We start from the raw sequence: 25,270 nt of genomic DNA on the forward strand, positions 1-25,270 counted from the left end.
CTTTACTCTGCCAGAGTTCTTTGCTCTCGCAGGGGAGATGATGACACGGTTTCGGACCTGCCGTAACAAAGCGGAGCAATTCCTGGCCCTTGGGGAGCTGATGATCAAGCACATCTATAAAGGATAAAAATCTGTGATCTAGTTTTAAGCTTTCTCTATTTCTATCCCCTTTCCCCAGCAATTTTAGTAAGTTTTTTTTTATTTTTCTTACTCTTGGTGACACCTTTATTTACAAGCAATAATTGTTCCAAAATGGATTATGATGTAACACACAGCTGAAAGGATCTCCAAAACTCTGTTATGTACCTCTAAAGCATTTATTGTATCTTGATTATTCACCAATAAAACCGAATTGAAATTGAAAAACCTAAGTTAAAAATCATTCCATCTTGGAACGATTTTTGAAAAAAACGGAGTTTCGAAAAGAACCGTGGTACTTTTTTGTGAGCCATGCTTCGTTCGTTCTTTTTAGTGAACCGGCTCTTTGAGCAGCTCGCTCTTTTTTGCCTATTTCTATTCTTTTCATATCATATTAATGATGCAAAATAGTTTGTATTTTTATTTTTTTAATGAGTAAAATTATCAAAGGGGCCATACACAAACCATCTAGCAAAACATTGTAATAGGGCCGAAGCCGAAGTGTAAACAAAGAGTCTATCCTGCTCGTTCCTAATGTAAACATCAACTGACGTGAGCAGGATAGACTCTTTGTTTACACTTCGGCTTCGGACCTTTTACATGGTTTTGCTTGCCATGTGGTCGGCCACCCCCTCAATTTCAATTTTTTGTGCATTTTTGGCATGATTGCTAAACAAGCAAAGCAATCCATTGATAAACAGAATTATTATCAAATTCGGAGCTGAAAGTTTATCAAACATTAAACTTTTGTTTGAATATATCTAACTGAATTTTCAGTATTCAAGAAATAGTCTAGCGTGACGTCACGGACTCACGGACCCCCCCTCTCCCCCTTGTCACACTTTGTCACGCTTGCGACAACCCCCCCCCCTTCCCCCCTAGAGCGTGACGTACTTTATGGATGACGTCTTTTGCACGAAAAAACCACCATGAAACGACATCCCCCTAGTTTCTGACTTCCAACAACCGAGTCTAGACTGTATTTTCAAACCAAGAAAAAAAATCTTTCCAAAAAAAAACTACCCGCCCGATAAGGGACTTGAACCCTTGACCGTTGGATTAAAAGTCCAACGCTCTACCGACTGAGCTAACCGGGCTTCATGGTACGGAGAGAGCCAAGTGCCCGTGCGATCCCTCTTCGCTGTTCTGTGCCATGACTCATAATCGACGTTGATTAGAAGTTGCGCGTGGATAGTCGCCAGCGGACGCACACTTGTGTCAATATACTGTGGCATTATATAAAATCTGAACTGATCACTAGACTTTATTTTCTTCCGATTTTGTTTTTCCTTTTTATTATTTTACTGTTACTTTAATTTGTTTTCGTTCTTGCATTGGAATTTAGAATTAAATGGGTTTTCAAATACACAAGTTGTTGGCTAATTACACAATTTTATGCCATCTACAATCGTCATGATATCCTCCATAAATGGTGGTGGTGTGCGTTTCAACCTTGTGCAAAACGTTTCGATTCCAAGAACAGCATTTTTTTAGTTAAACTGCATTTCCGGTGTGGCTCGCGGCGTGGAACAAACGCCGTGCACGTTCAACATGATTATGCAATAACAACAAGAACAACAACAACTGTGGTACAACAAGCAAGGAATAGCAGAAACGAAATAAAACATATTTGAGAAATACAGGCGAAAAAAAGACATAACTGCCTCGACGGTAGGGATCTTCTCTTTACAACTGCTGTGAGAAATTATTGACAAAAGTGTCTTTCGTGTATTATTTTTATATTAAAGCGTTTCGACGACTATAGTGACCACGTTATCTTTATGCTAGTAGTCAAAATGTAGTTTCAATAGGAAGTAAATAATACACTTTTGCAGTCATTAACTCCAGCCGATGGGAAACAAACCCACCAAAAGAGTGCATCTGGGTGCACACGTTCGAAGTCGTCGTCGTCGTCGCCGTTTGCTTGGCCAAGTCTGGGCCTTGTCTGACGCCGCCGCCGCCGCCGGGGAATCAATGGGCCGGAACGGGTTCCAGTTCGAACGACGACGCGTGAGAAAGTTTCGCTCCTCCTGGTGGAAATGTTACCTTTGGGTTCTGCGAGGGGAAATGTTATTGGTTTATAATGGTAGACTAATCGGTGCGATATACAGTTATTCAAGGAAACACAACAGAAAACAAAAAAGGGGTTTATTCCAATTTGCATTATTTTTGAATTTTCAGCATATAAAGTGCCCGCGTAAAATATTTCTCGTTTACAAACAAAACTATAAGCAGGTCGTGATCCACTTCTCCAACTACTCTCCAAACATAAACACAACATCTAATAAACCGAGTGACAAAGTTGCACAACATTCTCGCCGACGCCATCATCCGTCATCATCAGCTCTGATCTAAATCCAGACGACTACGGTGGCGAGCCAAAGCTGCTGAGCTTGCACTCAAAGTGCGGTGCAAGCAAAAGTTGATGCATTCATTGGTCTTATGATCACGACTTACTCTGAGGTTCTTTTTGCCGCGTGGACTAGCTTTGGAGGAGATGTTACGAAGATTTAAAGTTTAGGGCCTTTAAATTGATTGGTCATCATTTAAGAGAACATGAAGTTTTAACGCGTAAATAAGAACTTTTTGACATGAATTTTGAGCTTCATGGGGAACACCAGAATTTTATTTACCAGAAAAAATTGAACGCTCAGATTGTATTGCGTATTAAAAAAGAGTTATTTCGGTATCTGTGAAAAAAACTAAAAAGTTTTAAAACACTTCAAAAATTATCAATCGTTAAAATTTCCCGAAACGGTGATGAGATAGAAATTTGGTGTCAAAGAGATTTTTATGTAAAATTAGACGCTTGATTTATGGCGTACTCAGGATTCCAAAATACGTATTTTTCATTGAAAAAACACTAAAAAAGTTTTAAAACTCTGCCATTTTCCGTAACTCGAGTGTAAAAAACATTGGAACATGTCTTTTAAGGGAATTTTTTTGTACTTTTTGAATCTACATCTACCCAGACGGGTTTTTTTTATTTAGATCAAAAATTTTCATTTTTAAATTTCGTGTTTTTTAAAACTTTTCAGGGTTATTTTTTTGAGTACACAATGGTCTACAAGGTTTTAGAGCAAACAATTACAAAAAATTGAGATGTAAACATAAGGGGTTTGCTTATGAGCAGTTCTCTACGAAATCGGTCTTTTTTGAGAAATTTAATTTTTGTATTTTTTAATCCGACTGAAACTTTTTCGGTGCCTTCGGTATGCCCAAAGAAGCCATTTTGCATCATTAGTTTATCCATATAATTTTCTATACAAATTTGGCAGCTGTCCATACAAAAACGATGTATGATAATTCAAAAATCTGTATCTTGTGAAGGAAATTTTTGATCGATTTGGTGTCTTCGGCATTGTTGTAGCCAAATTTAATTTACATCGAAAAATGATGTTAAATCATTTTTTCGACCAATATTTCGATTTTTTGAAAAAAATCAGTATTGATTCAAAAATTCATAACTCGGTCCAAGATTTTTTGCACAACCTGGAAATTTCTGAAAAGTTGACATTTGATGTCCTCTAAAACATGTTTAAAAATTAAAAATAAATAAATAAAAATAGTGTTTTTTTTTTGCAAATCAAGTTTTAGTGACAAAAAGTTAAATAAAAAATCACCAATTTTTTTTGTACCGTGTATTTTTTTTTCAGTGTAGTCCGATTCCATACCTACAACTTTGCCGAAGACAACAAATCGATCAAAAAAAATCCTTCACAAGATACAGATTTTTGAATTTTCATGCATCATTTTTGTATGGACAGCTGGTCGTGATTATTCAGGTTATTTTTTTATGTGCTTTTGTGTCGCTGTTAGTATCGGGTGAGTGATTGTGGTAATCAAATAATAGCATCATTGGTGCGCTGGAAGTGGGGACGCGAAGTCGTGATTATTCAGGTTATTTTTTTGTGTGCTTTTGTGTCGCTGTTGAATTATGTTCCTGTTGTGCAAGCGCATGGTCGTGTCTCTCCACCGGGTGAAGGTTTTTTTTTTGTTTTTTCATGCACGAGAGGTGAGTGGTGGGGTGACGCAGAGGAATTGCAGTGAAATTATTTAATTATGTTCCTGTTGTGGAAGCGCATGGTTGTATCGCTCCACCGGGTGAAGGTTTTCTTGTTTTTTTCATGCACGAGAGGTGAGTGAGGGGGGGGGGGGGAGTAAATCCATGTGCACAAAACACATTGCTATCACCTTTTTCACTCTTTGGCGATTACGTCGTCCTGGGCCAGGAATTCCCGAACAACCTAGCAGATGCTGAGAATCAACATATTTTTGGACACCAACAAGCGATATCTGTTTTTTTTTTTCCTGTTTCTCGTTACATTTTATTCTCTATTTATCTTCATTTTCATGTTTGTTTATTGTTTGGTCCAACTGGTGGAAGTGGTTGTGGTAATTGGGTACTAAAGCCCTATGCCAATTTTTATGTACAACTGTAAAAAACACGATTAAAAACCATTTCTGATAACTTTTTTTCATTTTAATGCAAAAAAAATATTGACAAGACAACATTTTTTCGATGGATCAACTATGGTCCCCTTGGAACGAGCTGTCAAGTAGGAGCTTTTCTGTCAAGAAGGACCGCGAGGTTAATTTTTCAAAATTGATTTAAAAATCCATTTTAAACTCTTTGTTGTCGTACAAAGGGTCATTGTTCTCAGAAAAATAAGCTTTATCACTGTGAACAATAATATCAGCAATCTAAGCTTCATTTTAGGACCCAATTGTGCTAATGTTTTGGTGGTGGTTATGGTGGTGGTTATGGTGGTGGAATCTTTGGTGGTGGGACATTTGGTGGTGGGACAGATTGTGAACTTATCAATTTACTAACATTGAGTCCAAAACCTCCCTACAAACATCTATACCACTAGGTGACGTAGAGATCTCTGCGCATTCTAGATAGATGTTTACTAACATACCTTCCCATCCCCGAGGTTAGCAAGGTACCGGCCAGGAGCCCCTTATCTTACTGGATTGTATTACACACTCATCTAAAGATGAAAACATGGTAACTCCCGTGTTGGAATATTATAACCGGATGAGAGTCTATTGCTATCATACGTTTAATTACAGTTAAACAGCAAGATAAGCGTTGTGCAGCCATCCGGAATTGTGCGACCTTTACTGCTAATGCTAATGCTAATGCTAATCATTTTTGTATGGACAGCTGTCAAATTTATATAGAAAATTATATGGACAAACTAATGATGCAAAACGGCTTCTTTGGTCATTCCACAGGCACCAACAAAATTTCAGTTGGATTAAAATTCACTTTTTCGTTTGACACCTTTTTATTTTGTACCCCGTTAGTTGGTCAATGTCACACTAAAAAGTGACTGTCACGTTTTACACGGCGCTCACGCACACTATCAAAACAAACGTTTGATAGTGTGTGTGTGACCCCGTTCGTTTGACAACAGTTGGTGTCAAACCATCGGGGTTTGAGTGTATACGTTTTTTTGTAATTGTCTGCTCTACAACTTTGTAGAACATCCCTGCAAAGTTAGAAATAAACACGAAATTTTAAAATTAAAATTTTTGTTCTACACGGAGAGACTGTGCCCAGAAATTTTAACAATTAAAATTGTTGATTTTACTTTCGTAAATTTCACAAAAACGTACTTGTTACGGCCAATTTTCAGTTGAATCAACCAAAATTCAGTAATAATTTAATAACCTGTTTGTTGAAAATGCTAAAGGCAAAAAGCTAACAGATTTCCCGAACTCGAATGAACGTGCTCGACTGTTAGCTTTGGTTTTAGAAAAATCAAGATTTTTTTTGGTTAAATGTAAATATCAATTGGTTGATTATTTAAAAGATGAACTTGGGTTTGTTTACGTTTGTCATTTGAAGTCAGGATTCGAACAAGAGCGGTCGATTTGTTGAGTTTGTGTTGTTAATTGTGAAGTGAGAGAATGTGAAAGGTGAAAATCACACTATTTGGCTAATGTTGAAGTGCAAATCGAAGTGAACACTGTTGCAACTGTGGAGGTGCAATTGGTGAGTAAGTTTGTTGATGATTTCTTTGCAGGTGATAAACTATGAAGAACAAGACGAGGACATTCGCAATGAGGACCTCTGATGCGAGGGGGCAGGGGAGCGGCCGTGGCTGACTGGTTACGGTGTTCGCTTTGTAAGCGAATGGTCCTGGGTTCGATTCCCATCTGCTCCCACCGAGAAAGTATAAGAAATATAAATCTTGAAACTCTGAACATGAACGAAAAATCAAAGTCGTTCGAGTCGGGGTTCGATCCCCCGTCCTTTGGATTGGTAAGCAAAAATGCTAACCACTAGGCCATCGCGACTTGGTGTGCTATGACTGGAATTAGGAATACTGTTACTATCAACTATATACGTGCTGGGTCCTTGTCCATTTGACAAGGGTTCGGAAGTTCTAAATAACGTTTGAATCCGATTGGTGCAAACGTTCTTCAGGGCGGGGCTTGTCGATAAAGCTGAAGTACCTCGCGCTCGGCTAGCCAGCGTAGAAATGGGTCACCGAAGCTCGGCAGAGCTAACACCTTCCAAATGCCTATGCGAGTTATTTGCATGTATAGAATGTAGATCTAAAAATACATGGAAACAACTCAATTTGTAAGAAGCGGCCGCGTGGTCCCGTTTGGTTGGTTGCACACACACACACACAGGACCTCTGATGCGAGGGGACTTCATGACAATGTTTTAAGGAAAGGGAAGGGCAGTGAAAGGAAGAGGCGGGCGAACTCTTGCACGACAATACTTGCACGGGCAAATTTAACAAAAGGTTGGTTAATCTAAGTAAGTATGGATTTATTTTTACATAACAATTTATCTGTTGTGATTTTAATTAGAAAACTGAATAATCAAAACCTTCGTGCTTACGATGGATACAATTTTAATAAACCATTTTTTTCAGAATCATCAACCATAAAATATATGGAAATGAGTACACATAATATCAAAATAAAAATGAGATGATGGGAAATGTCTAAAAATAAAATTTATAAAAGATATACAAAAGAAGATAGAAATATTTTAAAAATGCTGTTAATAGAAGACTGCTAAATAAACTGGTAAGTAAAACTCAAAATATTGTTTTCAGGAAACGGAGCATTATTGATATTTCTTCTTTCCTCATTATAATTACATTTATTTACGATCCTTTTTCAGTTTATAGACAAAATTAAGGATTTTGTATCAAATTACTAATAAATTTTATATGTCTATTTGCAGCAAATGGTTCGTTTTGGTGTAAATTCTGTGTGAAAAATAACTAAACCTGAGACCGTTGTAGATGATGATGACTTATCGGATGATTGCACAGTGATGGTAAGTGAATACAACACTTAATTTTATACAACATAATAACTTACTTGGTGAAATATCTTCAAGGAATTCACGAGAAATTAAACATCTTTTATAAATATGTTTAACAAAATTTGTAATATGTTTTATTATTATTTTTTTAGATTTATGCAACGTATTTTTTTTCAAACTTTAATCAAACTTTACATGTTTTATAATAACAGATAATAAAAAGTTTTGTTTTGATGCTTTTAACAGTAATTTAATAACTTCATGCAAAAAAAAAAACAAATTAGTACAAAAAGTTAAAATTTTAGGCAGAATAAATGCGAATATAAAAACACCCAGCATTAATTTGTGAGGAATTATTATAAAATTTACTGTAAATTCAATAAAAATATTGCTAACAATAGCTAATTATTGACTACATGCACGAATGTTTTTCTGTATTTAAGTAAGACATTAGTTAAAATTATAGCTAGAAATTCAGCCCGGCCTGTATTGTTAGATAATTAAAGAAAATATATATCGACACTAACATAAATTATGTTTAATTAAGAAATGTTTTGTTATAATTCACTTATAATTTGCAGCATGCAAAAATATTTCAGTTAATAAAACGAAAAAAATTGTTGAAAAATAGTTGAAAAGTATGGCCCAGCCTGTTTTTTACAAAATATTCCACAATATTTCAGCTTAAAACAAAAAAAAAATAGTTAATTTTCTGAAAAAAATATTCTAGCAGTCGACTGCTAGAATTTTTTTCGGCCATTTAACCAACGAAAATGGCAATTCCAACTATTTTTTTAGTTAATTTTAGTTACTGGTGGTCAGCAATTTTGGGTTAACAAAATCAACAATCGATTATTGAAAAAATGCTGTGTAAAAAATTAACCCATACTTTTAGTTAAATTAACCAAGATTTTCTTAGATTTGCCCTGGCCGGTCTCTCCGTGTAAATGAAAAAAATACAAATTATTAAATTATGATATATTCGAAAAGAAAATTAAATTTCCCTTAAAATGGCATGTTTCAAAAAAAATTACAGTCAAGTAACGGAAAATGGGAGAATTTTTAAAACTTTTTTAGTGTTTTTTTCGATGAAAAATACGTTTTTTTCGGAATTCTGAGTACGCCATCAAATCGGGCGCTAATTTTACATAAAAGTCCCTTTGACACCAAATTTCTATCTCATCACCGTTTCAGGCTGCTAATTATAGAAAAACACCTCTTTTTTCGCATGTTCAAAAATGGAAGGGGTCGTACCGCCCCTCCGTCACGAGATATCAAAAAACGGACCTCGGAATCGTGTTCAAGGACAAAAGTTACCCCTTAGGACAAAGTTTCACGCAAATCGAAAAGGGGTCGGGGCAACTTTTCCCGATTTCGTGTGAGTTGGTAGAGAATTACCCATTGGCAAATGAGCAAAAAACATTTTTCCTTTGTTTTATTTTCTGGTTTTCTACATACAAATTGTAATTTAGTCAAATTTGAGTGTTTGATTGCCATTAATACAACCCAAACTACCCAAATTTCATTACTTCATCACCGCCATTTTTGTAAATTGTATTAATTTGTTTTAATTTACCATCAGTGGGGGTGACATTGGGTCTGGGGGGTGATTTTTTACGTATTTTACCATTTCTCAGGTTCTTCTCAATGAAACTTAATTCTGATAATAGGGTTGTGTAGGGGATATCTTAAGATGACTTCGCTGATAAAATCTCGTTCCTAGAACAAATCCTGTTATTTGAAGTTGAGGTACATACGTTTTTGGCCAAAAATGACCTCTCAAAAAATCATTTTTCTAATATTTTTGTTGGAATTGCATGAAAACTACCCAAATGTTTGAAAATCTCCACTTCAAACATTTTAGCATGTCAATACGATTCCCGCATCATTTTAGTTTCATTTGCCATTTAAGGTAGAGTCCATCAAATTACACCATATTTTGGAAAAATGTTAGTAAATTATCTAAGAAGGAATAATGTTATTAAACTATCTAAGATTTTCGTGAAATTACGAGAGGTGTATCGTTTTTTGACCCATAGTCACCCCCACTGACGATATCTGCACCAAATAACTGAATGCTCAGCAAATTACTCACTCTTATGAAAGTTTCATTTGAAGTAGTCCAATCGAAAAGTTTACAATGTAGTTCTCTTCAACTGTTCAAACAAGGAAATAATCTACAAGTGTTTTTGGCTTATCAATCAACTTGGACACTAATTGAACAAATAATCAATGTAATGAATAAAAATAAATCATGAAAAAAGGAACATAGCTAATTGCTATCTTAAGTTTCGTATCCAATCATCAAATATCCTATAACCTTTTTCATAATTAGCCAAATTTATTGGACATTTAAACAAGCTTTTCCTAGAGCTCCTGGCGAATGACTTTCTCAATTGTACCCGGGGGTTGACTTATTGACCCATTTAATTCACTGGAACTCAGTCGGCCGGTCGTCGTCCTATTAGCTAGTCACTCGAACGTATCGTAATTTGTATTCATCTTATTTCCCCTCCCTCCCCCACTTTGGGAAAATTCCTGCGTGCGCGATCCATTTTCCCTTGGCACGGTGATAATAAGAAGAAGCGAAATGAAAAGTTGCTCGAAATTGAACTTCGCAGGAAAAATGTTCGCTCCAATTCAGATGAAAGCAATATCAGCAAACAAACGAAAATACAAAAAAAAAAACACAACTGAAAACAAGAAGTGGAAAAATTCAAACGATGAACGAGCCATTTGAAATGAAGAAATCAAATCAAATTCTCCTATTGTTAAGAGGGTCCGGCAGCAGGTGGAAAACGGTTCCAGTTTTTCCGAGGAAATATCGAGCGCACACCAGTGGGGAAGGAAATGGAGCGAGTGAACGAACAAAAAAGAAAAATAAGGGGGAGGGGCTCTCAACAATTGGAGACCTCCCCTCTCCACAAGAAAAAAAATAACGCTTATCGATATGCGTGATGATGGCGGCGGTGATGAGGGAGGGGGTGGAAAGAGGTGGTGGTTGCCTGGAAAAATACTCTACCGAACGCAGAGGAATGTCAAGTATTTCCGATCTCTTGAAATTATTTCGAGCAAATTCAGTGTGGATGTGCCTGGGTGAGAAAGAGATAGATAGAGTTGAAATCGAAGGTTGTGGGTTTTCAGAAGGAACACGCTCCAAACAATGAATGAATCGTGTAGATTCAACGTGGGAAAGTTAATTCGCTATCTTACTTCAATATTGCGATTTCAAAGAATGATCTTCTTATTATTACGCCTTAAAAGAAATGCATCATTAACCCTTTACTGGCAAAATATGTTACGTTATTTTTTTACTTTTATGTTACGTTATTTTTTTTATTTTTTTTTTATTATTTGCAATATGGGTATCATTATCGAAGCAAAATTTTACATGCTTCATACAAAACTTCATACACAATTTTGCGTCGTTAGATACCCATATCGCAAATTACTGTTTTAGAAAAAATATGGTATTTTGTAAAAAAATATAGTATTTTATAATAAAAGAAATCTCTAATAAAGTGAAAAGGGTATCAATATTTATTTTTTTGCAAAATATTTTTATTTTCGAAATAATAAGGTATTTTGGGACATTTTTTTAAATTTTCCCAAAAACTCTAATAAAGTGAAAAAAGCAAACAAAATTTGTTTCGTTACCCATGCTGCATATTTTTAAAAAAATATTTTTTGTAAAAATACGGTAATTTGTGAAGATTTTAGTATTTTGCAAAGCAGCTCTAATAAATTGAAAACCATACAAAATTTCAATTCGAGGATATCAACCCATATTGAATGTTTTGAATGTCCTCGTGATATCAAACCATATTGATTTTTTTTAAATTAATGTATTTTCGAAAAATAACAATATTTTGTGAAAATTTTAGTATTTAAAAAACTCTTTTAAAATGAAAAAAAGCATACAGTGAAGTGAAATTCGTTTGATACCCATATTGCATATTTCGAAAATTTTAGTATTTTCGAAAAAAATACGATAATATGCAAAAAATGTATGTTCGAAAAAAATTACTGTGAACCTTTTTTGTAATTGACAAAAAAAATAATTAAAAAAATAAATTAATAAAATTATGAAAATTTTAGTATTTTCGTAAAAAACGGTATTTTGTGAATTATTTTGACTCCATATCTATACTTTAAAACCTACAAAATTTTCATCATTCTTAGAGAAAGCATTGTAAATTTAACCATATCATGCTGAACTTATCGATTTAAGAAAGTTTCCAAAAATGAGTTATCTTCCATTACCTGCTATGAGATTATCGCCGATAGAATTATCGAAATTAACGATAACGATAACGATAACCATTAACCGACGATAATTTTATCGATTAACTACCTTGGGTCACTTTTTCATTTAAAACAAAAAAAATCTTTTTTGTATGTCTTTATTTTGTAATTTTTTGTTTTCTTTTTAGAGTATAATTCTGTTGTACAAAGTTGTACAGTAAACAATTTCAAAAAATATAAACAAAATAAGAGTTTTCTAAAAACTTTTTAAAAGTTGCTTTGTCGTTCGTATTTGTCGCGGGTGACATTGAACGGCTATGATTGACAACGACCAACTTTTTCAAAACTTTTTTTTCTTGAAATCGCGATAACTCTTGACGGTTGCAAGCAAACCCATTATGTATTTATTAAATACATCAAAATTTTGACAAATTGCCTGCTCAAAAACTTTGTAAAATTTTGATACACTCTGAAAATAACCCAGCAAAGTTTAAAAAAACACAAAATTTAAAAATGGAAAATATTGTTTTTAATGAAAAACAACCCTTTTAGGTTATTGCGGATGTGTAAAGAAAAAAGCAAAAGCTTTTTGAAATCTGCTTCTGTACGGTCGATATGAAATAGCGAGATATAAATCACAAAAAAAAATTTTTTTTGTTTTGAATTGATAAATATTGTAAGTAAGTTTCTGGCAAACGTTATCAAAACACCTTTAATTAAGTGAATCCCGGCTCTGCTCCTTACATGGGTTCCCCGTATTGGGCGGCATCGTTTGAGACCGTCAGCAAAACCTACAGACTTCACAAAACAAAGCCCAGAAGGGCATCAAACCTTGCTTTCTCAAAAGAGCAAGCAGGAAGGTGGATGATGACGTGGTGATGCGGGGGACTCGGGGAGCAAAAGATTCCTTTTGCAAGGAAAATTTCTTGCATAGTTTCGCCGAGATTCCTTGCTGCAACAGCAGCAACAACGGTAGCATCCAGCCGAAACGTTTCTTGTGCCAGCATCAACAGCAGCAGCATTTTCCTTCCCGATACCTCTTCCAGAAAGCTGCCCCCACTTAGCAAGAAACGGGGTGGTTTAAGGGAGAGGAGTTAATAAATCGTATTGATGTCTCGACTTTCAAATTCACGAGGAAGTCGGGAAATCTCTTAAACATTTTAGACTAGACTGTTTCGTTCGAAAGTTTTATACTTATTTTGCATGTTTAGAAATTATTTTAAAATCATATTTGACCTGCAAAGTTTGGGGAAAAGACTCCTCTCCCCTACTCGGCGGCGGCTTTTCCAAATATTCCTCGCCAGCTGACGGAGTGGCCATTTCCATTGGCCAGAGCTTCATATTTTAACATCCAGCTTCCTCCCATCGTGAATATCTGCCGATGTTGCTGCATCCATGCCAAAATACGAAATCAGTGCACAACAAAACTCGCCGACCCAAGAAGTGGCCTCTGCAGGACGATTCGAGCGCGAGCGTTCAAATATTTCAGCAATTCGCCGCCGCCATATTGGTGGTGGTGGTGGTCGGTCAGGGAGTCTTTACGGGGAGGGGTTGGGTTGATGCAGCCAGAAAACGCCAAGATATTCGCGAACGCGCGGAAATTCGCCATTTGCCTATGTCGCCGTCGGTCGACAGTGAAGACCCCGGCCCCGAGAGTGTTTGGAGTGTTGTTGTAGGTGATAAAAATATCTGCACGCGTGCAATGAGACAGAGCTCATGTTTCGAGATTTTTGTTCTGCACTTGTTGACGGGAATCATTGTTGAGATTTGAATAAATCTTATGAGCACTACTATAACAAAAATCGGACATTTGTATTTTTTGATTTGGCTCAAACTTTGTCGGGATCTTCTCTGTGACCAAAAAAACTATTTTGTGTCATTGGTTTACCCGTACAAGGCGCCATACAATTTTGGCAGCTGTCCATTCAAAAATGGTACGTAAATAATCGAATAGCTGTCACTTTTGAATGAATTTTCTGATCAATTTATTGTCTTTGACAATGTTGTAAAAACGTAAAAAATGCCGATTTTTTTTTATTAACTTTTTTCACAAAAATTCAACTTCCCAAACTCCGTATTTTTTTTTTATTTTCGAGATTTTTTAGTTTTTTGGGGCGAATTGGGACTACAGTCTGAATAGGGACATCAGTTTTTAGAGCACTAAAAAGCTTGAAATTTGGAAAGCGATGCACTATTTTAGATGTTCTGTGGCTGTTCTATCCGAAACTAATCAAAAATATCCAAATATTGTACAGTCACAAGGCTAAAACAGCTGTCCCAATTCGCCCATGTGTCCCGTTTTGCCCCAGATGATGGTATGTTGTTGTTTGTCCGTTTTCAAGATATAGCCACCAAAAGTGTGATTTTAGCGAAATATTTGCAGTCTTTAGATTTTTAAAAATGGTGACCATGAGTGACCACTTAATTTTTTTTTTTTTTTTGAGTTCGGAAAATGCTAAGGCCTATCATTCAATATTACGCCCTTTTGAAATGTTAGACTTGATAAAAAATAAAATTTTGTTTTCGAAAAGATCGGAAAATTTCACGAAGGTTTCATATGTTTACATTGAAAATTGGACCATTAGTTGCTGAAATATCGACATTAGAAAATGGTGGGTTGTTTGGGTGAAACTTACACAGAAAAAATAGTTGAATTTTAGAAGGTTGAATATTACTTCTTTTTGAGTAATACTACCTAAACAATGTGTAAAAATGTGAACCTGATGAATATTCATCAAAAACTAATGAATATTCCCGATGTAAAATTAATCTCTTTTTTTCACACAAAATCTGTCCTAATGAATATTACCATCATTTTTTTCTGTGTAGAAAACTTAAATTTTTCTGTTTCTTTTTTCTTTAAGCCAATGTATCTCAACAACCAGAGGTCCACGTGGTGATTATTGAATTCGATCGTAATAAATATTACGATCGTAATTTCTCGACTCACGATCGAGATTTCTCGAGTGTAATATTTCCACAAATTACGATTTACCATCGACAAATTACGATCGAATGCAATAATCACCACACATTTTTTGGATTTTTTAGTTTCAATAAGGCCGTTGCAAATATTTTTCAAAGTTTCAGTCGCCCAACCCCTTCAAAATTGGTCGGAAAAATCAAAAGCAAAAAAAAAATTTCAAAAAAATATCAAAATTTCAATGGAACTAGAAAACTAATTAACTGAGAACAATCTAAAATGCTTTTTTCTGCATTGATAATCATATTTAACATGTTAGGATTCGTTTAAAAATATTTTGAACTTTTATAAAAATAAAATGTACAGCACCGCAAAAAAAAATTCTCGCAAAAAAAAATTTCGTCAGTACTTAGAAATTTTGGAAAAAAATGATTGCAAAACAACTGGACAGGACTGGACCCCCCCCCCTCGACTTTGATCAGAGTCGAGGGACATACACTTCAAAAATATTATTTGCAACGGCCTTATTTTAATAATTTCAAAAATCATAATAAAAAACAATTGTTTTTGGGATATTATATAAAAAAAATTTAAACAAATTTTTTTTTTAATTTTAAGAAATTGAAAAAAATCGTTATTTATTATTTCAAAAATTTGTAAAAAATTAAGGTGCTCTAAAAAGACCACAACAAAAATGTTTAATTTAAAAAAAAACAGAAAATAAAAAAATGTTCAACTTACAAAAAATATGAAAATTGGTTAAAATGGATTAATGACCAATAATTCTACTCTCCACCCCTCTTCTGGTTTTGTTACCTATTTTTGTTTTAAGATTTATGTTTCTTCTGCTTTTGATTCTTAATCGCCCTCTCCCTTCTTATTTGTTTACCTTCCGTTTTTTGGTACCTCTTTTTGAAATCTAGAATGCAAACTTGCGTTTCCTAAACTAATCATTGAGTTTCTAGTAACTCTCGATGAACTAAACTAACATAAACTACGTTGTTCATCACCATTAGGGTGACAATAAAAAAAAAATCGACATCTGATTCGATTCCTAATGCAAAAAATAAGTATCTGTGCCAATTTTGAGCCAAATCGGTTGAGGCTAAGGAGTCGCTATTCATCGTTGAAGTTTATATGGGGAAAATCACGAAAATGTATGGGGAAAAACATCGTTTCAGTTATTTTCTGCTAGGTCGCGCAGGTCTCTCCCAAAATTGTCCAAGTGTGAGATTCTTGTAGGAAATTTAATTCCCTACAACTTTGTCGAAGGGTGCAAAACGATCCGAGTTGATCCTGATTTTTGGTGATTTAAATATTTTAAATATTTAAATATTTTCTTATATACTTCCTATATACCCCTTGCATACTTTCAAGTAAATAAGCCGATTTCTTTTCATCGCATTGCTAATAACTCATCAGGATCAACTCGGATCGTCTTGCATCCTTCTACAAAGTTGTAGGTAATTAAATTTCCTACAAGAATCTCAAACTTGGACAATTTTGGGCGAGACCTGCGCCACCTGCTCCAAAAATTCTGAAGCGATGTTTTTCCCCATACATTTTTGCGATTTTCCCCATATAAACTTCAACGATGAAAAGCGACCCCTTAACCTTAACCGATTTGGCTCAAAATTGGCACAGTTACCGTAAAACGGGGTGACTTTGATAGCCGGGGTGACTTTGATAGGTTTGCGATTTTTCCGCAGAATGAAGAGTACAATTAAATTACGCAAGGAATGATTTAGAAACATACTGACCGTGGTAGAGAAGTGTTCAAAGTACCTCAAGAAGAACTTTTCATAAAATTTTGACAAGTTTAAAAAGTTAGTTAACTATAGTTTAGAAAATGTTGATGAAAGTCATTATTTTAAACTTCTCAAAGTGTCATGATTTTCTCAATGAACATGATTTTTGATCGAAAAACAGAATGAATTTTCAGATTCTTTGGACAATTTTCCACTAGGAGAAGGTCAAAAAAGTTTGTAAATAATAAATAATATGTGTTTTTGAAACACAATTTAAAAAAAATCTCCAAATTTATAGGCAATTTCAGTTGAACAAATTTCATGTAAAATGTGAAAACTTGTGATTCGTGCTTCGAATTCAGTATAAAATGTAATAAAAAACGATTATTTTATAAACAAAACTAGTTTAAACAAATTTCAGGCAAAATGCCGACTTTTTAAAAATTTTACCTAAAATTTATATGTAGTTTGCTAAAAAGCTTATACCCTTAGTTAACTAAATATAAACATTGATTTTTTTTCTTAAAAACTATATCAGCTACTTTAGTGATGGTACATTTAGCTTAAAAATAAAGTTTGAACATCTTAAATATGATTTTAACAAGAAAAACTATGACTATCAAAGTCACCCCGGAATTAAAACTAAGAATTTTTAACGTAACTATTTTTCTAAACATTATTGAAAAACTTTTTCCGAAATAGTTCTTGGACTTTGTGTGGCCTACCCCAGTACATGTTTTAAAAATAAGAATCTTGAGAAAACCTTACCTGTTGGAAAATATTCTAAAACAAGTTGAAATCCTATCAAAGTCACCCCGGTTTACGGTATCTAATTTCAGAATGTTTAGTTCATTTTTCTTGAACAGATAAATTCTCCAGAAAAATCTGCTAATTATTTTTTTAAAGGTGCACAGCAACCACGAAAGTGGTTGTCTTCTTATAAATTTATTTTATTAATATATTTCTACAACTTTAACCTTCGGGAAGTCGCGTGTTTTCGCATTTCTTACAAGTGTCCTTACAAACTGTGTACAAAGTACACGTACCCGACTGCCGGTGCACATTAAACGCAAAAAGTAATTAAACATTTTTACTACATGAATTATTCCCTAACCCGTCCGTTATCTGCTTCGACAGCCAGCAATTTCCCCACCACATTTGCAACCTCTTCAATTTTACGCTGAAAGGCGTTTATTAAATAATTGAAACGATCTGTTTACGAAGCATATGAAGTGGTTTTACGGAGTAGCCGGGGTGGGGTTTGAGGTTTAAATCTCCCTACATACCGCATCCAACCCCTAGCCAGCCCACCTTTTGTCACTTGTTTCCTGTCAAAAGAACAGGCCCCATTGTTATGACACACGACAAATCGGATTGTCGCGCGTTGTATGACTACAGAGAAGCAACAGCTGAACACCCCACCAGGCAAAACAAAGAGAGCCCTCTCTGACGTCTGGTTCACCGAAGAACCAGAACATTGGCGAACTCCCCCTCCTGAATTAACTCTTGGGTTTTTTTAAATAAAAAAATACGAAAAAAATCATTTACAAAAAAAATATCTTTTTTCTAATAAATTCATTGTTCATTGCTGTTTAAATTGAGAAAATTATCAAATTTTAAGGGTTCTGTTTGTTCCCTTAAGCTCTCAACACTTGATACTTGTCCCATCCCCATGCGGTAGCAAAACTCAGTAGCTAGAAATTGTGTAGTGTTGATGGCAAAAAAACAAGAGTGTGTGGTTTTCAAGACGCTCATCCTACTCCTCTCCTGTAGAAGATGGGAACTAGGAGCAAGAACGTGGGGGGAGTGGTAGTGTGTTGTCGTATGACGACCGGCAGAGCGAACGAAAAACGTGGTGTGTTTGTGTGACGTGAGTGTCTCTCCACTTGAGTGTGTAATTATCACTTGTGCAAACATCGTAAATAAATAATTGGCGGGGAGAAAAACACGGCCTCTTCGGGCTCAACTTGTGCGAAAAAAAAAATACTGAAAGAGAGAAGCGGTGGGGGACTCTCGACAATAAATGCGCGATGTTTGAGTGAATCGATGAGGCGTGAGCAAATTGATCGTGAATGGTAAAAAAAGTGTTTTGGAAGAAATACGGTTCGCTTTGCGTTGTAGTATAGTGACAACAATTCAAATTCTTAAGAGTATTTTAAATCTATTTTGAGATATGTTCACAGAGATTTCGTCAAATTTAAACCATATTTAGCCAGTTACAAGTTCACTGTACTCGACTTTTAGGTAAACTTATGACAATATTCAAAAACATCTGGGTAATTCTCTATCAACTCACACGAAATCGGGAAAAGATGCCCCGACCCTCTTTTAGTTGCGTAAAACTTTGTTCTAAGGGGTAACTTTTGTCCCTGATCACGAATCCGAGATCCGTTTTTGATATCTCGTGACGGAGGTGCGGTACGACTCCTTTCATTTTGAGCATGCTGTGATGAGATAGAAATTTGGTGTCAAAGGGACTTTTATGTAAAATTGGACGCCCGATTTGATGGTGTGCTCAGAATTCCAAAAAAACGTATTTTTCATCAAAAAAAACACCTAAAAAGTTTTAAAAACTCTGCCATTGTCCGTTACTCGATTGTAAAAAAATTTGTAACATGTCATTTAAAGGTAAATTTAATGTACTTCTTGAATCTACATTGACCCAGAAAGGTAATTTTTCATTTAGAGCAAAATTTTATATTTTAAAATTTCGTGTTTTTTAACTTTGCAGAGTTAGTTTTAGAGTGTAACAATGTTTCGTCGTCCCTATCAGTCGCGTGTGACGATGAACGGCCATGATAAACGACGACCAACTTTTTCAAAACTTTTTTTCATAAAATTGTGATAACTCGTGATGTTTATAAGCAAACCCCTTATGTTTATACATCAAAATTTTTGTAACTGTCTGCTCTGTACTCTAAAAAATAGCCCTGCTTAGTTAAAAAAACACAAAATTTCAAAATATCCAAATTTTGTTCTAAATGAAAAAATTAGATTCAAAAAGTACATTAAATTTCCCATAAAATGACATGTTCACAAAAAAATTACAGTCGAGAAACGGAAACTGGCAGAGTTTTGAAACTTTTTTTGTGTTTTTTTTTTCGATGAACAATACGTTTTTTCGGAATTCTGAGTACGCCATCAAATCGGGAGTCTAATTATACATAAAAGTCCCTTTGACACCAAATATTTATCTCATCACCGTTTCAGGCTGCAAATTATTGAAAAACACCTCTTTTTTCGCATGCTCAAAAATTGACGGGGTCGTACCGCTCTCCGTCACGAGATATCAAAAATCGAACCTCGGATTCGTGATCAGGGACAAAAGTTACCCCTTGGGACAAAGTTTCACGCAAATTGAAGAGGGGTCGGAGCAACCCGCCCGTGTGGATCAATCGGACCGCGCACTGGACTCACAATCCAGAGGTTGCTGGTTCGAATCCGCGGCGGGCGCTCTAAAATTCTTTGTGTAAATATGGGTATCCGGCGCCGTCGCTCCATGCCGTACTCAAACACTTAGGAGCCCAGGGCGGCGAAGTCCTTGTAGTTAAAAGGAAGACACTAGTGGTTGGTACTAGCAATAGTGGCTGACAGCTATAAAAGTCAACTTCGCATCCACGCGGATTATGGATGATCCCTATAATTTTGCCTGAAATTCTTTAAAACATTTATTTATAAAACCATTTTCATCTGAATACTAAATCTAGCAACAATTTTATTTAAAGTTTGGTGGTCGTAAAAAATATTCGGAATGAAAAGTGATTTTGTGTGTGTGCTTTTTGTCGTGTTTTTTATGTGTGCTATTTCTTGCTAGCAATGATAATATCAGTCATTTCTTTATCATCGTTGATCGGATTGTGTTTCCTATTTCAGTCGATTGCGGGCAGCGAGGCCACGCTCTTGCCTTACTGAATTATATGTGTCTTGAGCGTCATTTTCGTTGAGTAATTGGTGTTTTTTTTTTGTGCTTTTGTAATCTTAATCAACTGTTTTGTGATTTTCAAAGCCCTTCCTATATCATCGTTGATCGGATGGCACGGCGTCGGGTAAATTGTGTGTGTTTTTTCGAATAAGGTTTTATTTTTTAAAATGAAAAGCCATTTCAATATAATGATCGAAAGACGCACTGACATTTTGGATCGTCGAGTTTATAGTGGAGCAAAATAATTTTGTGTGAGTGACTTTGTGTGTTAACCAAAAAGACCTTCCCATAGCATCGTTGCTCGGAAGGCTCGCCGACGGGTCTGTTATGAAAGTCCTCCCCATAGCATCGTAGCTCGGGAGGCATCGAAAAGCCAATACCTTATCCTACTAACCCAAAAAATAATAATCACGTGATGCTTGAAGGAGATGCTGTGGATTCAACGGTCTCAAGCGGTATCAACAAGTGTATAGCGAAAAACTATGTGCTTGATGAGTCTGCAACTTCAACTATCGGACTAACATTCCTCCCTTTCGTTGAACTGCAGGCTTCTTGGGAGGGCACCGGTATTGACTAATAAAGTAGGGATCTTCAGAGGTTAAACAGTGAACGGATGGTTGGCTCCCACTGATCATTTTTGATTCATTGTTTAACTTCGGCTGATCTGTCAATAACGGAGTAGCAGTTTATTGGCAGTCTACCATGCTCATGCTCATGCTCAAATTTTATTTAAAGTTTTTGTCGCCCTCCCCTTCAAAGTTGGCCCGAACATTCAGGAAGCAAAAAAATATCAAAATCAAATCAAATTATTCGCTCTACAGCATTGCCTTGGCGTTCTCGATTACGAGATTCCTACACGAAACTAGGTGTCCGAAGGCTTGATTGTTGAGGCAATTGCAAACCTCTTTTTACACCTAAGCTTCCATCCACCCTGGGAATCGAACTGACGACCTTTGGATTGTGAGTCCAACTGCCTACCAGCGACTCCACCGAGGCAGGAACCAGGGAGACGACTCCTACACCTAGACTGAGCTAACAACCTAACCTCTAGGTTGGACCGGGGCCAACATTCACTTCCCTGTCCGACGGAAGGCGTGATTAGACAAATCTCGTCTCGAAAAATGCTACCGGGACCGTCTGGGATCGAACCCAGGCCGACTGGGTGAGAGGCAATCACGCTTACCCCTACGCCACGGTCCCGACTATAAAAATATATTATTTTCAAAAAAATCTAAACTTCAATTTAAGTACAATCAGCTGAAATCAATTTAATATGCATTTCCCTGCGTTTAAAATCATTTTTAAGCATGTTTTTTTAAATCAACCCAATCCCAATCTTTTGAATTTAAAAAAATGTCGATGTTTAAGTTTTTTTCGCTGATTTTGTTTTAGTCAAATCTTTCATTTTTTGTAAATTAATGATTGCAAAACAACTGAAATGCATTTTAATACACCTTCCGTGGAAATGCTGAAACTATGGCTTGTTATTCAATTTTTTATATATTTTTTTTATTTTTTGCATAATTTTTTCTTGAAAAAATATCAGTTTTTTCATGAGGTTTTGCATTCCATTGAATGTAAGCAGGTAATGAAAATTCAAAAAAATGCTGCAAGTAATTGTAAAATTGTTGGGAGCAAAGAAAAAAACATTGCTGTGAAATATTTAAACTTTCTACAAACATTAATGCTAAAGCTGAGCAGTTCTCTAGGATTTCGGTCATTCGATTTTTTTTGTATTTTTTAATCCGACTGAAACTTTTTTGGTGCCTTCGGTATGCCCAAAGAAGCCATTTTGCATCATTAGTTTGTCCATATAATTTTCCATACAAATTCGGCAGCTGTCCATACAAAAATGATGTATGAAAATTCAAAAATCAGTATCTTTTGAAGGAATTTTTTGATCGATTTGGTGTCTTCGGCAAAGTTGTAGGTATGGATACGGACTACACTGGAAAAAAATAATACACGGTAAAAAAAATTTGGTGATTTTTTTATTTAACTTTTATCACTAAAACTTGATTTACAAAAAAACTATTTTTAATTTTTTTATTTTTGATATGTTTTAGAAGACATAAAATGCCAACTTTTCAGAAATTTCCAGGTTGTGCAAAAATCACTGACCGAGTTATGAATTTTTAATCAATACTGATTTTTCAAAAAATCGAAATTTTGGTCGTAAAATTTTTCAACTTCATTTTCGATGTAAAATCAAATTTGCAATCAAAAGTACTTTACTGAAATTTTGATAAAGTGCACCGTTTTCAAGTTATAGCCATATTTAAGTGACTTTTTGAAAATAGTCGCAGTTTTCATTTTTAAATTAGTGCACATGTTTGCCCAGTTTTGAAAAAATATTTTGAAAAGCTGAGAAAATTCTCTATATTTTGCTTATTTGGACTTTGTTGATACGACCTTTAGTTGCTGAGATATTGCAATGCAAAGGTTTAAAAACAGGAAAATTGATGTTTTCTAAGTTTCACCCAAACAACCCACCATTTTCTATCGTCAATATCTCAGCAACTAATGGTCCGATTTTCAATGTTAATATATGAAACATTTGTGAAATTTTCCGATCTCTTCGAAAAAAATATTTTTGGAATTTTCAAATCAAGACTAACATTTCACAAAGGCCAAACATTCAATATTACGCCCTTTTAAAATGTTTGTCTTGATTTGAAAATTCCAAAAATATTTTTTTCGAAAAGATCGGAAAATTTCACAATTGTTTCATATATTAACATTGAAAATCGGACCATTAGTTGCTGAGATATTGACGATAGAAAATGGTGGGTTGTTTGGGTGAAACTTAGAAAACATCAATTTTCCTGTTTTTAAACCTTTGCATTGCAATATCTCAGCAACTAAAGGTCGTATCAACATAGTCCGAATAAGCAAAATATAGAGAATTTTCTCAGCTTTTCAAAAATATTTTTTTCAAAACTGGGCAAACATGTGCACTAATTTAAAAAAATGAAAAACTGCGACTATTTTCAAAAAGTCACTTAAATATGGCTATAACTTGAAAACGGTGCACTTTATCAAAATTTTAGTAAAGTACTTTTGATTGCAAATTTGATTTTACATCGAAAAATGAAGTTGAAAATTTTACGACCAAAATTTCGATTTTTGAAAAATCAGTATTGATTAAAAATTCATAACTCGGTCAGTGATTTTGCACAACCTGGAAATTTCTGAAAAGTTGGCATTTTATGTCTTCTAAAACATATCAAAAATAAAAAAATTAAAAATAGTGTTTTTGTAAATCAAGTTTTAGTGATAAAGTTAAATAAAAAATCACCAAATTTTTTTACCGTGTATTATTTTTCCAGTGTAGTCCGTATCCACAACTTTGCCGAAGATCCTTCAAAAGATACAGATTTTTGAATTTTCATACATCATTTTTGTATGGACAGCTGCCGAATTTGTATGGAAAATTATGGACAAACTAATGATGCAAAATCTTTGGGCATACCGAAGGCACCAAAATTTCAGCCGGATAAAAAATACAAAAATTAAAATTGAAGAAAAAGGACCGATTTCGTAGAGAATTGCTCAGCTATGACATTTTGTGATGATACAAAATAGTTGGATATTAAAGGGGAGGAGAGGGGAGGGAATGAAGTTCTTAAAATTCAGCCAAGGTGGGAAATGGATCCGATTCCCATCTGCTGCAACCTTCCATCGGATGAGGAAGTAAAATGTCGGTCCCGGCCCTGGTTGTTGGGCCGTTAAGTCATTCAGGTGTAGGAGTCGTCTCCATGCCATAAGTACAAACAACAAGCCTACTCCGGTGGAATCGCTGGCGGCGGTTGGACTCACAATCCAAAGGTCGTCAGTTCAAACACTGGGGTGGAAGGTGCCTTGGAGTAGAAAGAGGTTTGGGTGCTCTCCCATTCAAGCCTTCGGACTCCTAGGTTCGAGCAGAAACTTGCAATAGAGACCACAAAAGACCCGGGGGTCCTTAATGTGGATGGTTTGATTTTGATTGGGAAATGGATCAATTAAGGTTGAGAAACACTGATTTATACCCAAATTTACAATTTTATTTATTTGCAGAGAATTCGCTAAAATTTAATTCTGTTGATTGGAGCGTGTTCAAGGAGCCCAAATATATCATACCTTGCGAAACTGAGGCGTTTACTGACATCAACTTCAAAAATGTCGAGATGTTGAAATTTTTTTAAAATTACGTGTTTTATCTACAATTGCAACCACAAATTTTTACATTTTTGTTTTCGAGTTCCAGGTGCATTTTTGTTTTTATTTCAACACACAACGTCAAAATAAAACAATAATTTCCAAATGGTTAAAAAAAGTGATTCGTTAGAAAATGGCAAAAAATTACTAAAATCTAGGCGTAACAGCGATGATCTTCAAAGCAGTGTAGATATCGTTTTGTAAGTTATCTTAATGAGTTTTAGTTCAGCCTCTTTCCCCCCTAATTGAAAGTCTTTCTTCCATCCCGTAAAGAGCTCATAAACCTCTATCGCAATCCAATTAAACTCCCTGCGGCAGATTGCTCCACCTTCGTCTTGGTCTATTTTATTCCGGCAAGAAAAAAAAAGAACCCCTCATATGCACATCAAGCCTCTAGTGCGATCACTTCCACCAGAAGGCCCCGAACACGTGCAGCTTTTTTTTTCTTCGTTGAGACTCCTCTGGTAATGTTTATGGTGCAGCCCCCGAATGGCAATTACACTCCGCCCACAAACCAGCCCAAGTCGGTGCTTTAAACGGTTGCTAGTTAAACGCTGATGGCTTCTAGACGGGGCTCCCTCTTGTGACTTAACGACGAGCTGCCTGATAGGGTGACGCCCCCGCGAGGTGAGCTCGAGGTTGAGAGGTGGAAAATGCGTGGGTTGGAGGGGCTCCATTAGGGTTTCTATCTGAGCGAGATTTTGTAGTTGTAGGCGGGTGGGCTCGATTTGTTGTAACTTGTTATGAATGAATTTGCCATCAGGATGTAATGGCTTTTCCGAGTAGTAGTTGAAAAC

At 35.4% G+C, this 25,270-nt stretch overlaps 1 protein-coding gene and 1 non-coding gene across 5 annotated transcripts in view; both read right to left on the reverse strand.

Annotated features, from left to right (window-relative positions):
* Nucleotides 1–25,270, reverse strand: part of LOC6046579 (protein scalloped) — a 286,181-nt gene that overhangs the window by 235,849 nt on the left and 25,062 nt on the right. The gene's annotated exons all lie outside the window — the stretch shown is intronic.
* On the reverse strand, nucleotides 1,163–1,235 carry Trnak-uuu. Its single transcript has one exon. It is a non-coding gene; the product is annotated as a tRNA-Lys (tRNA).

This window comes from Culex quinquefasciatus, chromosome 1 (genome assembly GCF_015732765.1).
Source record: "Culex quinquefasciatus strain JHB chromosome 1, VPISU_Cqui_1.0_pri_paternal, whole genome shotgun sequence".
Taxonomy (NCBI): Eukaryota; Metazoa; Arthropoda; class Insecta; order Diptera; family Culicidae; genus Culex; species Culex quinquefasciatus.